Source organism: Ictidomys tridecemlineatus, chromosome 13, assembly GCF_052094955.1.
Source record: "Ictidomys tridecemlineatus isolate mIctTri1 chromosome 13, mIctTri1.hap1, whole genome shotgun sequence".
Lineage (NCBI taxonomy): Eukaryota > Metazoa > Chordata > Mammalia > Rodentia > Sciuridae > Ictidomys > Ictidomys tridecemlineatus.
Window position 1 is genome coordinate 81,818,165 of NC_135489.1, and position 17,670 is coordinate 81,835,834.

At 35.9% G+C, this 17,670-nt stretch overlaps 1 protein-coding gene across 1 annotated transcript in view; it reads right to left on the reverse strand.

Annotated features, from left to right (window-relative positions):
* The window catches only part of LOC144369714 (methylglutaconyl-CoA hydratase, mitochondrial-like), a 54,066-nt gene that overhangs the window by 25,475 nt on the left and 10,921 nt on the right, over positions 1-17,670 (reverse strand). The window lies entirely within an intron of this gene.

Consider the following 17,670-nt stretch of genomic DNA (forward strand, 5'->3'; position numbering starts at 1 on the left):
AAAGTATTTTATTTACAAATATAATCTTGTTTTAAACAAATTTTAAGGCAAATAATGGAAAATTTATTTAAAATTAATACGAAACTTTAGAAGTCAACTAATTTTTTCATCTATTAAAGGAACTAAATTACCTTTGTTTTCCTTCCTGATGACTACTCTCAACAAGAATAAAATATTGGTTTTTTGTACAGCTATTACATGTTTAAAGCAACACTTTTCAAGCTTTCTAGCTTCAGGACCCCTTCACATTCTTAAAGTAAGAGACCGTGTTTGGATGATACCAGCAGTTATTCTAGTAGATAGGAAAACTAAGAAATTTGAACGTAATTATTCACTAAAAATACAAATAAACACAGTCATATAAGCATAAATGACTACAGTGTGGTGCCAGCACCTTTGTTCTCACATTCATTCTACCTTCCCACCACCACCTTAGACTCATAAATGAGGGGGTATACAAGGCATACATGTGGCTATCTACTCTCTTTTTAATCCATTATAGATTAATTATGACCACATATGATATCAAGTATGGCTAGAGCTGGGGAACATGAACTCACCCACTTCCCAGGGGAGTGAGAACTGGAGCTAACAAGTCACATATCATACAGTCCATCAGTTCTCAGGTATACAGAAAATCTCTATCATGTAACAAAAAAATACTCAAGATAGCATTCAAAAGAGCATATGCAGAACGGCAAATAACTAAAAGTAATCTAAATATACATCAAAAAGAAAAAATAAAATTAGGCAACAGTTATTCAACAAAGTCACACACACACAACACACACACACACACACAAGAAAGAAAAGAATTAAGAGTATAAATACAGATAAATCCACTGAATGAAACATGTATTTACAGAAAGATACACAGAATAATAACCACTTACTAAGTTTTTAAAACAAGAATATTACCTAAAGGAAAAATAGACAAATGGAATTACTTCAAACTAACAGCTTCTACATAACAAAGAAAATAATCAAAAGAGTAAAGAGACAACCTGCAAAATGGGCAAAAATATGTGTAAACTATATAACCAGTAAGGGGTTAATGTGCAAAATATATAGAGACACAAACAATGGCAAAAGAATAAATAATCTGACTAAAAAAATGGCAAAGGATGTTAACAAAAGCTTCTCATAAAAAGATGTATAAAATGTTAACAAGTATATGAAAAAATTTTCAGTATCACTAATCATCAGGGAAAATACAAAATTATAATTTTTGTATCACCTCACACCAGTTAAAATGGCTATTATCAAAAATAAATGATGGGCTGGGGATGTGGCTCAAGTGGTAGTGCGCTCGCCTGGCTTGCGTGCGGCCCGGGTTTGATCCTCAGCACCACATACAAACAAAGATGTTGTGTCTGCTGACAACTAAAAAAATAAATAAATAAAATCTTTTAAAAAAAATTAAAAAATAAATGATAGCAAATGAAGAAAAGGGAATTCTTGAGCTCTATGAATAAGAATGCAAATTAGTACAGACATCATGGAGAAGTACAGGGAGGTTCCTCAAAACAACTAACAAGGCCCAGCAATCCCACTACTGGGCAGGTGCATAGCTCCTAATCCACACTTTCATTTTGCACTGTTTGTTACCCACAGTCATGACAGTCCAAAAATATTAAGTAGAAAATTCCAGAAATAAACAAGAATTCTTAAGTTTTAAATTATGCACTACTTGAGTTGTATGATGAAACCTTGCTTTGTCCTGTTCCATCTCACCCCAGACATGAAGACCTAACTCTGGTTCTAACACATTTCCTTTTTCCCCAGAGTAACCACACTGTATACACAACACAATATTAGTCACTTAGGGGCTCAGTTTTGAGATGAACTGTTACAGACAAGCTGTTAATGTTCAAGTAGCCCCTATTTTACTTAACAATGGCCACAAACTATAAGAGAAGTGATGCTGACAATTCAGATAGAAAAGCCATAAAGTACTCCCTTTAAGTGAAAGGTAAAAGTTCTCAATTAAAAAAAAATCATATACTGAGGTTCCTAAGATCCACAGTATGAATAAATAGGAAAAAATATACATGTATTTGTTTTTATATATTCATATATATTTACATATAGTATTATTTAATTGTCTCACTGTTTTATTTAATAAATAACACACTTTTTCCAAATTGAAGGTTTGTAACAACTTGTGCCAAAAAGTCTTATCGGTGCCATTTTCTCAAATGCATATGCTCACTATGGGTCTCTGTGCCACCTTTTGGTAATTATCACATTTTGAACCTTCTCAGCACTTACATCTGTTAAGCTGATCTGTGATCAGTGATTTCAGATGTTATTATTTTGGGTCACCACAAAACAAGCTTTTATAAGACAAGCAAACTTAACTGGGACACAAATTGAAATTAGGCCAATTAATAATCCTACAATGCCCTCTAAGCATTCAAATGAAAATACGAATCATGCACACATTGCTTACACTGAAGCACAGCTTAGGAAGGCATGTTGAAAACTAAGAAAAACCAGAAGTTAGGTCTCTTGGACAAAAGTTGTGGATGCAAAGAGAAAATTCTTAAAGGAAATTCACAGTACTACTCCAATGAATAAACAAACGATATGAAAGTCAAAGAGCCTCATTACTGACATAGATAAAGTTCTAGTTGTCTGGATGGGAAAAAAAATTCAAGCCAGCTACAACAATCCTTAATCCTAATCCAGAGCAAGGCCCTATCTCTCTTCAATCCACTGAAAGCTGAGGGGTTAGGAAGCTCTGGAAGAAAAGTCTGAAACTAGCCCAGAATGGTTCATAAGGTTTAAGGAAAGAAGACATCTCCACAGCATGAAGGTGAGGCAGCAAGTGTTGATGAAGAAGCTGCTGCAAGTTACCCAGAAGATCCAGCTCTGACCCCTCAGAAAGGTGGCTACACTGCCAGCAGGTCTCCAAACACAGATGAAACACCCTTCTCCTGAAAGAAGTGGTCATCTAGGATTTTCATAGAAAAGCAAAGTCATTTTCTGACTTCAAAGATTCAAAGGACAGGCTGACTCTCTTGTTAGGGAATAATGCAATTGGTGGTCGAATCCAATGCTCACTTTTGACCACTTCAAAACTCCTAGGGCCCTTGAAGAATTATATTAAATCTCTGCCTGTGCTTTATAAATAGAACAACAAAGTCTGAATGACAACACATCTGTCTACAACATCATTAAACCCAATCTACTGTTAAGAACTATTGCTCAGGATTAAAAACAAAAAAGATTCCTACTCACTGACAATGTACATGGTCACCCAAGAGCTTTGATGGAAATGTACAGTGATGCTGATGCCTGCTAACCAAACATTTATTATGCAGCCCAAGGAGGATACAGTAGGCTGAGGCAAAAAGATTGTGAGTTCAAAGCCAGTCTCTGCAATGGTGAGGTGCTAAGCAACTCAGAGAGACCCTGTCTCTAAATAAAACACAAAAAATAGAGCTAGGGATGTGGCTTAGTGGTAAAGTGCCCTGAGGTCAATCACCAGAACAGCCCCACACAAAAATAATTTCTCCAAGACATGTTATAATTAAAATGACTAACATACAGAGCAAGAATAAAATATTGAAAGCCTCGGGGCTGGGGCTGGGGCTCAGTGGTAGGTACAGTGGTTGCCTAGCATGTGTGAGGCACTGGGTTCAATCTCTGTCACCACATAAAAAAATAAAAACAAATAAAATAAAGGTATTGTGTTCATCTACAAATAAAAAAAAACTATTAAAAAAATATATTGAAAGCCTCAGAGGAAAATGTCACATTTAGAGGAAAGCCAATCATAATTATTCTAATTTTTCAGCAAATTCTAAAATCAAGGAGAGTGTGGAATGAATGTGAAATAAAATAATCATCAACCATGATTACTATATCCTGCAGAGCTATGCTTCAGAGTTGAAGATGAAGTAGTTGAGCAAAATTAAAAGAATCCATGACTACTAAGCCACCACTACAGAAAATTCTTACATACTACAAACAAAAGAAATAAAAAACAGACCCCAAAGCACTCAAATAGTCAAATCTCACTTGAAAAACATCTAAGCAAATTAGAAACATGACCAAATTAAACATCAAAAATAAATCAAAATGGCAGAAATTAATAAAGCTTTCTATATAATAATAATGAAGATAAATGGTCTCAACTTTCCAATTAGGAGGCATAGGGTGGCATAATGGCTGAAACAACAAGATCCAATTACATGTTCTTTGCAAGACTCACCTTATAGGAAGACATACATATATTACAAATGAAGCCTGAAAACAAGCAGGAATAGCTACTTTTATATTTGACAAAGCAGACTCCAAGCCAAAATTAATCAGAAGAGACAAATAAGGTCACTTCATACTGGTAAACGGAACAATCCAACAAAGTCTAATGATAGTAAATATTTATGCACATGATTACATAAAACAGATACAACTCAACTTAAGGATTCAGAGACTCCAGTACGATAATACCAGGTAATTTCAACACACTTCTCCCACCAACAGATAGGTCATCCAGACAAGCTCAGTAAAGACTCATCAGACTTAAAATTATTATAAATCAAATGAATAGACATATATAGAATAATGCATCCAATAATGGCAGTATTCACTTCTTCTCAGCTACTCATGAAACCTCCAAAACAGATCACATTTTAGGTTACAAAGCAACTCTAAGAAAATAAATTATATATATATATATATATATATATATATATATATATATATATATATAAAATTCCTTGCATCTCATCTGATCATAATGGAATAAAGTTAGAAATCAACACACACATACACACACACACACACACACACACACACACACACACACAAAAGGCACCGAAACTATTTAAACACATGCACAGAGATTGAACAATACACTTCTAAATGATGAATAGGTGATAAAAGTCAGGGGAGACCATTAAAAATTGTTAGAAAGAAATGAGATCAGTGATAAAACATACCAAAACCTCTGGGACACTATGAAGGCAAGTCTAAGAGGAAAGTTTATTCCCATGAGTACCTGCATGAGAGAATCCAAAAGATCCTTAAATAGACAACCTAATGATGGTCCTCAAGACCACAGGGGAAAAAAAAGAACAAAAGAATTCCAAAATCAGTGGAAGAAAGGAAATAATTAAAATCAAGCCAGAATCAATGACATGCTGAATTTCTTAAAAAGCATGGGATCAATAGAGTTATTTAAAGAGACAAGCAAAATAGATAAACCCTTAGCCAAACTGATCCAAAGAAAAAGGGAGAAGATCCAAATTAATAAAATTAGAGATGAAAAAGGAGAAATCACCACGGGCATCAGAGAAATCTGAAGAATCATAAAAGACTACTTTGAAAACTTATATGCCAATAAATTGGAAAACCTAAAAGAAATGGATACATTTCTAGACACAAATGACCTGCCTAAATGGAACCAGGAAGATATAGAAAACCTAAACAGACCAAAACCAATCAATGAAACAGAAGCAGAAATTAAAAGGTTTCCAATAGATAAAAAGCCCAGAGCCAAATGGATCTCCACTATATTCTACCAGACCTTCAGAGAACTAATGATAATGTTCCTCAAATTATTTCATGAAACAGAGTGAAACATTTCCAATTTCATTCAAAGAAGCCAGTTTTTATATCAAAACCAGATAAGAACAAATCAAGCAAGGAAAACTACAGACTAATATCCCTCATGAGCGCAGATGTAAAAATCATTAAAAATGTATTAGCAAATCATATTTAACAACACATTAAGAAGATTACACATCATAACCAAGACGGTTTCATTCCAGAGATGCAAGGCTTAACATATGCAAATGAAGAGATATGATTTACCACATGAATAAAATTAAGGACAAAAATCACAGTCATTTTCAAAAGATGTAAAGAAAGCCTTTGACAAAATTCAGCACCCATTCATGATGAAAACACTGAAAAAAAAACTAAGGATAGAAGGAACTTACCTCAACATCATAAGACTACATACAATAAACTCAAATCCAGCACCACAGTGAACAGGTAAAAACTGAAAGCTCTTCCTCTAAAATCTAGAATGAGACAAGGATCTCCACTCTTTCCATTCTTATTCAATATAGTACCAGAAGTTCTAGCCAGAGCAATTAGACAAGAGAAAGAAATAAAAGAAATGCAAATGAGAAAGAAATAAGTCAAATCATCACTGTTTACACATAATATGATCCTAAGCTTAGGAGATCTGATAGGTTCCACCAGAAGACTTACAGATTAATAAACAAATGCAGCAAAGTAGCAGGATACAAAATCAACACAGAAAAACAAGTAAGAGCTTTCCTATACAACAATTAGCTGAAAAAGAAATCAGGAAAACAATTCCATTCACAATAACCTAAAAAAATAAATAAATATCTAGGAATAATCTAAGCAACATGGAGAAAGACCTCTACACTGAAAATTTTAGAATACTGAAGAAAGAAATTGAAGAAGATAGTAAACCATGAAAAGAACTCCCATGTTTGTGGGTAGGCAGATTAATATTGATAAAAGGCCATATTACCAAAAGCAATATAGAGTTCAATGCAATCCCCACCAAAACACCAGTGACTTTCTTTACAGAACTAGGGAAAAAAACTACTAAAATTTATTGAAAGACAAAATAGCCAAAGTAATTCTAAGAAAACCATACTGGAAGCATCACAATACCTGGCATCAAATTACACTACAGAGGTATATGCATGGTACTGGCATAAAAACAGACACACTGACCAATGGGACAAAGTAGAAGACACAGAGACAAACCCATATAGATACAGTCAACCAATTATTGACAAAGGCATGACAAAATATGTTGGAGAAAAGACAGCATTTTTAACAAATGTTGATGTGGGAACTGGATATCCATACTAGGAAGAATAAGACTAGATCCCTATCTCTAATCCTGCACAAAAGTCAACTTAAAATGGATCAAAGACATAGATGTTAAAACAGATAACTTCACAATTCCTAGAATAAGACATAAGATCAACAGTCCCTACATACAGGTACAAGCAATGACTTCCTCAACAGGATTCCTACAGCTCAGGAAATAATTCCAAGGATTAATAATGAGATAGCAAAAATTAAAAAGCTTGTGCATAGCAAAGGAAATAATTCAGAGCATGAACTGGGAGGCTACAGAACAGGAGGAAATCTTTGCCAGCTATTCTGCTAAAAGATTAACATCCAAAATGTGTAAAGAACTCAAAAACTTTACCACCAGAAAAAGAAGTAACCCAATCAATTACTGGGCAAATGAACTAAAAAGATACTTCTCAAAAAGAGGAAATACAAATGGCCAACAAATAAATGAGAAAATGTACAACATCTTTGGTATGCAAATCAAAACTACACTGAGATTTCATCTCACTCCAGTTAGAATCTCAGCCATCCAGAACATAAGCAATAATAAATGCTGGAAAGGATTTGGGCAGGAAAGGAACATTTTTACATTATAAATGGGACTGTAAATTAGTACAATCACTACAGAAATCAGTATGGAGGTTCTTGAAAAGAATAAAAATGGAACTACCACATGACCCAGCTATAACAGTCCTTGGTATCTGTCCCAAAGAACTAAAGTCATCATACTATAATAATGCATGCATACCAATGTTTATAGAAGCACAAGTCACAATAGCCAAATAATCGAACCAGCCTAATGTCCATCAATGTTTGAGTGGACAAAATAAATGTGGCATATACATCACAACAGAGTTCTATTCATCCATAAAGAATGAAATTATATCATTTACAGGAAAACAGATGTAACTTAAAAATATTATGTTAAGTGAAATAAGCCAAACTCAGAAAGGCAAAAGTCATATGGAGATCATATATGGAACTTAGACAGAATAAAAAAAGAAGGAGGGTGCCAGTCTCATGAAAATAAGAGATCAGTAAAGTATATGAAAGGGACTGGGGAGGGAGAAGGACAGGGAAAGAGGAAATACTGGGGAAGGATACTGATCAAATTACATTTTTATATCATGTACATTTGCAAATATGTAATAACAAATCACACTATTAGATATAATTATAACACATCGATAAAAAATGGGAAATGGGGGAAGAAAGCACACCAAGAATAAATGCTGAAAGACAAAGAAAAAAGAAAATCGCAGAGGCTTACAGAGAAAACAAATATCTTTAAAAAGAATAAGACTGCTGACTTCTTAATGGAAAATGGATGGCATTTTTAACATGAGTAAAGAGAATATAGTAGTTTCTCTTTCCCACAACTGCTTTCTATAATTTTAGTTACATGCAGTTGGCCTCAATCTAACTTGAACAAAATCAGAGAAAAAAGAAAATACTTTCTCCATTTTAAATTGCACACTATTTTGAGTACCAAGACGAAATCTCACATCATCCTACTTCATCTCACCCAGAATGTGAATCATCCCTTTGTCCATCATATCCACACTGTATGCCTGTTAGTCACTCAGTAGCCATCTCCATCATCAGATCAACTGTCTTGGTATCGCAGTGCTTGTGTTTAAATAACCCTTATTTTACTTCATAATGGTCCCAAAGTACAAAAATTGTGAGACTAGCAACTGAAATATTCCAAAGAGAAGTTGTAAGCTATGAGGGCTACATTTAAGTGAAAAAGTGAGAGGTTTCAATAGGGAAAAAAACAGTAAACATAGGGTTCAATACTGTCCACAGCTTCAGGCCTCCAGTGAGGATCTGGAAATGATTCTTCTTTGGATAAGAAGAAATACTAAAATTAGGCTTCTCAACTAAGCAAACATCCTTCAAAAATGATAGTTTGCCAGCATGGTGGTAGCAAACCTGTAATCCCAGCAGCTCTGGAGGCTGAGACAGGAGGACTGTGAGTTCAAAGCCAACCTCAGCAAAAGCAAGGTGCTAAGCAACTCAGTGAGACCCCGTCTCTAAATAAAACATAAAAATAGGGCTGGGGATGTGGCTCAGTGGTCGAGTGCCCGAGTTCAATCCTTAGTACCAAAACAAAATACCAATAGTGAAAGGCACCAAAAAACAGACATGGTAGAAAAGATAGCTTTTTCAACAAATGATGCTGGGAAAACTGGAAATCCACATGTAGCAAAATGAAATTAAACCCCTCTGTCTCACCCTGCACAAAACCAACTCAAAGTTTATCAAAGACTTAGACACTAAAACACAGACCCTGTGTCTAACAGAAGAAAAGGCCCAAATCTCTACCATGTCGGCTTAGGAACCAGCTTCCTTAACAGGACTCTTGAAGCACAAGAAGTGAAATCAAGAATCAATAAACAGGATGGGATCAAACTAAACAGCTTCTTCACAGCAAAGGAAACATAACGTGAAGAGACAGCCTACAGAATAGGAGAAATCTTTACCAATCTCCAGGATATATAAAGAGCTTGCAGGCTAGAATTGTGGCTCAGTGGTAGAACACTTGCTTAGCATGTTTGAGGCAATGGATTCAATTCTCAGCACAGCATACAAATAAATGAATAAAATAAAGGTCCATTAACATCTAAAAAAAATGTTTAAGAGAAAATAATTCAAAAAACTCAACACCAAAAAAGCAAACAACCCTATCAATAAATGGGCTAAGGAAGTGAACAGACCCTTCACAGAAGACACACAATTGATGGACAAATATATTTTAAAAAATCAATATCTCTAGTAATTATAGAAATGAAAATCAAAACTGCTATAAGATTTCATCTCCAGTCAGAATGGTAATTATCAGGAATACGAGCAACAGTAAGTGTTGGGGAGGATGGGGGAAGGGGAGAGGCACACTCTCGAACATTGCTAGAGGGACTGCAAATTGGTGCAGCCAATCTAGAAAGCAGTATGAAGAATCCTTGGGAAACTGGGAATGGAACCACCACCACTTTACCCAGTTATCCTACTCCTTGTTATACACAAAGGACTTGAAATCAGCATACGACAGTGACACAACCACATCGACGTTTCTACCAGCTCAATTTACATTAGCTAAACTAAAGAACCAACCTAGGTGCCCTTCAACAGATGAATGGATTAAAAAATGTGATCACACATACAGTGATATATTACTCAGCCTTAAATAAGAATGAAATTATGGCATTTTCAGGTAAATGGGTGGAGTTGGAGAATATCATGTGAAGCAAAATAAGCCAGTCCCAAAGAACCAAAGGCTAAATGTTTTCTCTGATATGCAGATGCTAATCCACAATAAGGGGTTGGGGTAGGGAAGAATAGAGGTACTTTGGATTAGGCTGAGGGGAATTAATGAATTGGACATTATCACCCTATGTGCAGAGATGATTACACGACCTGTGTAACTCGACATCATGTACAACCAGAAGAACGAGAAGTGATACTTCATTTATGTATGATGTGGATTCTGTCATGTATAACTAATTAGAATTTTTAAAAAGAAAAAAAATAATAATGAAATAAAGACATTTACACACACACATAATTTTTCACCATAGGACCACTATTTTTAAGAGCTGTAGCTTAAAATGCAAGGTAAAGGGATAAAAAAATATGCAAACACTAACCAAATGGAAACCTGTAAAGATATCCTAATTTTGAAAAAGTAAATCTAAGGTTAGAAACATAACTCAAGCTAGAGGGTCACTATATAGTAATAAGTAAGATTATCTACTAAAAGTCATAAAAATTCTAAGTTAGCAATAGACAAGAGACAGCCCCCAATATACATAAATCAAAGACTTATAGAACCTGAAATAAAAAGTGACAAATCACTATCACAGTAGATTTCTAACAGACTCTCTTAGTAACTGACAAAACAAACAGGCAAATATCCTTATCAAATATTAAGAAATAAAAAATAGGGAAGAAAGAAATAGAGAAAACTAGGAAGTCCAAGACCATGGCACTATCAAGGGCTTCATGCTACTTCAACTCATGCAGGGAAGAGGAAAAGCAAGGGGAGAGTCAGGGAAGAGAACACAAGAGGAGAAGCTTCAGTGTATAAAAACCCACTCTCAAGGCAGTTAACTGAGCCCTGGGTTACTACCACAAGAATTAACCCAGTCCTAAAAGAAAGGCATAATTTAACCAAGCAGAGGGTGGATACTGGTACTCTCAACAACTCGAGAGGCTTAAGTAGAAGGGTACCAAGTTCAAGGCTGCATGGACAACTTAGAGAGACTCTCTCAGCACCCTGGGTTCAAGCCCCAATACTGAAAAAAACAAAAATAATATAATCTCTTATTGACTTAATCATTTCTTAAAGACCAAATCCCAAAATCACCACAAAGAAAATCAAATTTCAATGTTATGTTTAGAATAAATCATATTCAAACCACAACAACTTTCCTGTAACTTTTTTCCTCATATAACCAGTGTTGATATCTTAAAATTGTTTGTTAACCTTGTCAGTTTCCTGCATCTATATATGTATATAACTGAATTAGTTTTTATTCAATTTCCTGTAACTATAAAGTGGTAGATTTTTCCAGACTGAACTTTCATTACAAGCATTACTAGCACAGAGTTGACTAAAGCATAAATATATTGTGAAACTGCTATTAAATGCTGAGTGTAAACATTTACCAATAATGCATTGGAATTAAGAACCATCTCCTCTCTTCCCATTACTTCATATACCCATGGATAATGATGCCACTAATACCAAATTGTTTTCCAAAGTGGTCTTCTCTGTACACTGCCACCAGCAGTGCACTGCTCCACCTTATCTCCAGTACGTGGCCCTGCCATACTTACTGTGATGGTTACCTTCATGTGTTAACATGATTAAGCAGATCAAAGGGTGCATCTAGGAGGGCATTTCAGGATGAGATGAGCATTTCAATTTGGGGTTTGAAGAACCGTGCTCCCAATGTGGTTGAACATCGTCTAATCTATTGAGGGCCTGAAAAGGCAGAGGAAGAAGGAATTCAGCCCTCTTTCCCCCTGCTTTATTGCTTGAACTCATTTCATCTTTTTCTGCCTTTGGACTGGAATTTACATTGTTGGCTCCCCTGGTTCTCAGGCATTTAGACTTGGACTAACTATACCCCTGGCTTTCCAAGGTCTCCAGCTTGCAGGTGTAGATTTTGGAACTTCTCCATCTGCATAATTGGATGAGCAATGCCTCATAATAAATCTCCTTTTATATCCTATTGGTTCTGTTTCTCTTGAACCCTGACTTATTAAACTGGGCCAACCTAGTGGATGAGAAATTAGCTACATTTTCCGCAGTAGCAAAAGATGAAACTGCTCCCAAGTTTGTAAGCCTTATGGTGCTGTGAGTGAAGTCGTCACTTCTCAATCATTCCAGTGTTTGTATACATCTGGTACTAATTCGAGCACCCTGGTCTTTCCTGAGCCCACTCCACAAGGGATTTTATTCCCTCCATTCAAACCAAAGATCAAGATAAGATGACCAATGACTTTCACACAGCTAAATTTCCAACTAGATAGAGCACTAGATAGAGCATATGCTCTGTGTATCCCGGGATGAGCCCACCTAAGATCAGGAAAGTAGTATGTTGTTTTCCTTTCCTGTGCTGCTCCTAAGGGGTGATTGTATCAGGGCTTTCCTGGTATCATAAAATGAGCTGGGAAAGTGTCCTCTTCTGTATGTATAAAAAAGTGCAATCTCTTCCGTGAACATTTGGGTAACACCGTTATGGTTTAGAAATGAGATGTCCCCCAAAAGTTCACGTGTGAGAACATTCAGAAGTGAAATAATTAGACTATGAGTTGGATTAATACACTGATATGAATTAACTGTGGCAACGGTAGACAGATAGGTTGCAGCTGAAGGAAGTAGACTACTGGGAGCACAAACTGGGATTTATAGTTTGTCCCCGGTGAGTTGAGCTCTCTCTCCGCACTTCCTCGATGCCAAGCTCAGCTCGGAACTGCTTTCCTCTGCCACATGCTTCCACCATATTCTGCTTCACTTGAGGCTCAGAGACATGGAGTCGGTCAACCATGGACATAAGCTCTGAAACCGTGAGCCAAAAGAAACTTCACCTCCTCTAAGTTGTTCTTATCAGGTCTTTTGGTCAGACCAGTGAAAGGCTGACTAAAACAGTTCTCAAAGCCAGGTGCTTTTTGTGTGGAAAGATGTTTAACCACAGCATACTGTTCTGGGATTACTAAAACTTTCTACTAAGTCAGTTTGGGGCAAGTTTTATTTTCTAGTAATTTATACATCCCACCTAAAATCCTGAATATTTACTAGAATAATTTTGTTCTCAATATTATCTTACCTATTTTGTATTTGTTACCTCACCCATGATTAATCTTGCCAAATGTTTATTTGACTTTTCAAAGAATCAGATAGACTTTATTCTCCTGATTACTGAATTTGTGTTTTCCATGTCATTAGTTTAGACTCACTTCACTTCCTTCTACACTATCTTAAGTTTATTCTGTAGTTATTTCTGTCACTGAAATTGGATGCTTAGTTTATTCATGTAAGCCATTCTTCTTTCCTAAAACACAGTGTATCACACCTGTAACTGTATTCCACAACTTTTAAAGTGTTTCTGTAGGCAACTGGTTCTAAATATTTTCTAATTTACATTTAGATTCCTTTGCCGAGCTGCAAGTTATTTCCAAGTTATCTTAAAATTTCCTAACGTAAGAGACTGTACTTAATTATCTTTTTTTAAACGAGTTATACTATAACTGCCTAGGGTGACAGAATGTGCTCCAATGATTGCAGTTCTTTGAAATCTGTGGATGTTTGTTTCATGGCCTAGCAGACAATTAATTTCATAAATATTCCATGTGTACTTGAAAAGAATTTCTTGTCATCAACCACTACGAAAAATGATCCATATACGTGCCTAACATTAACCCTCAGCAGACTAGGCAAAATAGCCAACACTCTAGAAGAAGGGGCCAATGGACTCTTGATTTTGTTTAATATTTAGTCATTTTACAAATAATTTAAGGAAAAGTAAAAAGAAGGTGAAAATTATTAGTAAACATAACAAAAAATTAAACACAGCAAAACTGTATTTTATTATACATCTTCCTGGTATATGCATGTAAATCTATATTCACACACCCTACATATACACACACAAATGCAAATATACACATAAATGCTCACAAATATACCCAAACACACATAAAGGAATGAGTCATTTGAATCAAACTGTTTAATTCATGCATGAACCTGGAATACACAGGTTTATAAAGACTGACTTTATAAATATTTCAATAGATATATTTCAAATATATCTCTAATAGATATATATTTACTCTTGGTTCATCTTGCACTTGCAATGTAGAAATGCAGTGCTTTTGAAATGATGGTGGCTCAATTTTGTTGAGAAGACAGTGGAAGACTTTGATCCCTGACTTCAAAATATTTTCACTGTTAGATTTATAAAGTCAGAATAATCAAGCCAATGATTAGTTTTTATTTCTGTGCCATCTATTTCTTTCCCATCCCCTTTGTACACACATTTGCCTTCCTATACGTAAGTTACAAACTACATGACGTAAATGTTCGTGCAGACACCACAGAAGATTTAGGAATACTATTGTACACATCCTCTTAGCAAAACCATGAGGTCCTTCCCATTGCCTTTGGAGGCTCCACAAAAGCAGAGGTTATTTCTGACTTATTTATGGCTACATCCCCAGATCCTAGAACTGTACCTGACATGTAGAAGGCACTTCAAAAAAAGTAAAGAATGAATGAAATACATGTTTTCTTGTTAATTGGGCCCCAATGAAAACAGGTGAGAGCAGAAATTTTTAAAATCCGTAAATACTAACCATCTATTAAATATGACCTTCAACTTAGCATCTATGCCTCTCATTATGTTTCCTAATGTTGCCTTATTTTTGTTCTGGTGTCTGGCCTCATTATTTCCCCATTCCACATATTGGAAAAATTAACCTACTCCCCACCCCTAGGGGTGGGCCCCAGTTGACTTGAGCTAATCAGGATAGTCCATTCTCCTAAGCAGTCAGACCAAGATCTGCCTGAGAGCTACAGGTTTTAGATTGGAAGTATTCTCTTCCCATCAACAAGGTCATATGTGGATGTAAAGCCCAGAACTGCAGAAGCTTCAGGCTACCAAGCTGAGGATAAAGCTCAAATACAGAGGAAAGACAAAGGAATTACAGAAAAATTCAGACTCTCTGGATTCAGGCAATCCTAGCAGCCTTACAGTTTAAGTCAATTTTGATCATTTTTTCTGTTATGACAATGAGAACTCACCATCTCCTAGATGATGATTTATGAATGATAAATTGGTTCTGCTTCAGTTCTTATCTCTTCTCAATAAACGGATCTTGATTGGTAGAGGCTGTTATTAGTCTCAATTATTACAGGAAATTTCAAGATAAAATTTGGACTAGGAGGAAGCAAGTGATGTTAAAGAGCATTGCCTTCTTGGTAAGACATGACTACCCTCACAGCTTCTCGAGCACTAAATTAACACACACCTCCTCATCTAGGATCCGAAGTCACATTTAACTCCCATTCAATATAAAACTTGAATCTTTAAAAATTATCAAGTAAATTTTTTATACTACCTCCACAGTTGGTATAAAGAACACTGTCATCGAATTCTATCAGAATTTAAGATGCTAATAAACAGGACTTCATTTTTTTCCCTTAAAATAAAGTATCCTTTTACCAACCAAAACCAAAACCTCCCACTCTGTCCAGCACCCCAGCCTCACTGGCATACTTCAAAGCTTCTCTACCAAAAGTGACATCAGTTCTCCCTCTCCATAAGGACAGGATCAATTCCATACACATGCAAACTGTGGTAACCTCTTCATCTTGAAAATGCCTCAATAACCACTCATACACACCTAGGTATCATCACATTTCTATGAATATGAAATGATGCCCAGGAGGTACTGCTAACTACAAAACACATATACACACACACTGCAACTTATGTAAGAAAGAATGTAAGTAGGTTAATAAGTGGATATATCCTTAATTTTGCAAAAGGAAGCATATGAAGTATAATCTAGAAACTAATGACATCCATTAACTCCCTTAAGGATGAGAACTAGAGGAAAGGGATTGAAAAGAGCAAGATACTTCTCTTATCTCTAACTAGTTTTGACTTTTGAAACCAAAGTTAATATTTTATGTATTGAAAATAAAATTAACAAGAGTACATACACCTAACTTTAATTTCAATAAATAAAACAACTACAATGAAGGAGAAATAACATAAGTAACTTTCAAAACAATACTGCTAGTATCACCTATGATTACAGATCATATACTCTCAGTCTAAATAAATAAATAATAAGCTCTGGTTAGAGGGTTTTGGATCAGCAATTTGTTTGTCAGAGTGGTTTGGATCAGCAATTCTGAAACTCCTTATGAGTATGACAGGACTGAGCTGGCAACACAAATATGGAACGGGAGAAGAGAAGATGCGAACTCTGCGGTGTTGAACTAGAAACACAGGTGTCATATGAACTCATGGTTTTCAATGTATAAATAAGGAATTGATTTAAATACATGTGTATGTATATAATATAGAATTTATCTATTTCTTAGCTCTGTCTCAGGAAAGGGCCTAGTAGCAAAGACAATGAAACAATAATGAGCACATGGAGCACCTAGACCTTGATTCCTCAAACCCCATTCCCCACTAAACAAAACCAGACACCCGCAACTTGGACTGAGATAGAGTAATGGTACTGGACCATCTCCTCCAAACACATGAAAGGATTGCTTTTAACGTGAGTAAGTTAGATTGACATTTTTTAAAAAATATTTTTTCAGTTATACATGGGCAGAATATCTTTATTTTGTTTATTTATTTTTATGTGGTGCTGAGGATTGTACCCAGGATCTCATGTGTGTGAGGCGAGCGCTCTACTCTTGAGCCACAACCCCAGTTCTAGATTGGCATTTATTAACCATGTTGCCTTTACTTTTACAGAGAATATAAAAATACTGACTACCTTCATCTATCTCAATCTTATTTTGTCCCCAAAAGTCCAAAGTTACTCACATGGAAATTCTCCTCAGGGGGGATTTGGAAACCATAAACCTCAAGATCATTCTAATTGGTACTCACTTTCCAATCTAACATTCATCCACATGAGCTGTCACTCAACAAAATATTTCTTGAACTATGAGTAGTCCAGCTGTTTGCAGATCAGTGAACACTTTTACTACAGGCCAAGACATAACACCTCCACAGCCAGGCCTCTCTGGCTTCTTCCCTTCGCCCAATGTCTCTCACCCTGGTTCCTGCAGCTGAAGAGGGGCCAGGTTCAAGGGAATGGACTGGTTTAAGCAAAGAGGAGAGAAAATAACTGAGTCAGGACCATGGGTCAGTAAACAGCAGCCGAGACAGGCCAGTCTTACCCAAGTGTGAGGTATGAAAAGAGTGAAAATTTAATCTAACTTAAGGTTCAGAGACTGGACCTCTGGGATGTGAATAGGATTAGATAAGGTCATCAGGGTGCAGCCAATTAATGAATCCGATAATTTTACATGAAGATGGAGAAAGACCAGAAGATACATACACACACATACTCCCTGCCTCTTGCCATGAGATGCTCTGCACTACCTCAGGACTCTGTTAGCAAGAAGACCATCATTGAAAGAGGCTCCTAGACCCTGCACCTCTGGAACTGTTAGCCAAAATAAATCTCTTTTCTTTATAAAGTATCCTGACCCAAGTGTTTTGTTACAATAACACAAAATGGACTACTAATACAGCCCTCAAGAATGGT